The sequence below is a fragment of the Orycteropus afer genome, unplaced genomic scaffold (assembly GCF_000298275.1).
Source record: "Orycteropus afer afer isolate SDZICR_OR568_19922 unplaced genomic scaffold, OryAfe1.0 scaffold00561, whole genome shotgun sequence".
Taxonomy (NCBI): domain Eukaryota; kingdom Metazoa; phylum Chordata; class Mammalia; order Tubulidentata; family Orycteropodidae; genus Orycteropus; species Orycteropus afer.
Genome location: NW_006922148.1, coordinates 343,458 through 344,617, shown reverse-complemented (window position 1 = coordinate 344,617; position 1,160 = coordinate 343,458).

The following is a 1,160-nucleotide window of genomic DNA, read 5'->3' as shown; positions in this document are numbered from 1 at the left end:
ACTGGTTTTGGCCATTTTGAATCAGACAACCATATGATCTACTATGACAGGAATGACAGTTTGAAGAGGAATGGCGTGGCATTCATCATCACAAAGGATGTTTCAAGATATGTCCTGAAGTACAATGCTGTCAGTGATAGGACAATATCCATACGCCTACAAAGAAGACCCATTATTACGACTATTATTCAAAGTTATGCACCAACCACCAAAGCCAAAGGTGAGGAAATTTAAGAATTTTATCAACTTCTGCAGTCTGAAATTGACCGACCTTGCAATCAGGATGTGTTAATTATCACTGGTGACTGGAATGCAAAAGATGGAAACAAAGAAGAATCACTGGTGGTTGGAAAATTTGGCCTTGGGGACAGAAATAATGCTGGAACTCATATGGTAGAATTTTGCAAGACCAATGACTTGTTCATTGCAAATACCTTCTTCCAACAACACAAATGGCAGCTGTACATGTGGACTTCACCAGATGGGACACACAAGAATCAAAATGACTACATCTGTGGCAAGAGGTGATAGAGAAGCTCAATATCTTCAGCCAAAACCAGGCTAGGAGCTGATTGTGGAACAGACCATCAACTGCTCATATGCAAGTTCAATTTGAAGTTACAGACAATTAAAACAAGTCCAAGAGAGCCAAAATATGATCTAGAATATATCCCTCCTGAATTTAGAGACCATCTAGAGAATAGGTTTGATGCATTGAACACCAATGACCAGAAACAAGATGAATTGTGGGATGATATCAAGAGCATCATCCATGAAGAAAGCAAGTGGTTACTAAAAAGACAACAAAAGAAGAGAAGACCTAAGTGGATGACAGAAGACACTCTGAAACTTGCCCTTGAGTGGAGAGTAACTAAAACAAATGGAAGAAATGACGAGATAAAAGAATTGAACCGAAGATATAAAAGAGCAGCTTGAGAAGACAAAGCCAATTACTATAATGAAATGTGCAAAGAGCTGGAGTTAGAAAACCAAAAGGGAAAAAGAGGCTCGGCATTTCTCAAGCTGAAAGAACTGAAGAAAAAATTTAAGCCTCAAGTTGCAATATTGAAAGATTCTAAGCGCAAAACATTGAATGATGCAGGGAACATCAAAAGAAGATGGAAGGAATACACAGAGTCACTGTACCAAAAAGAACTGGT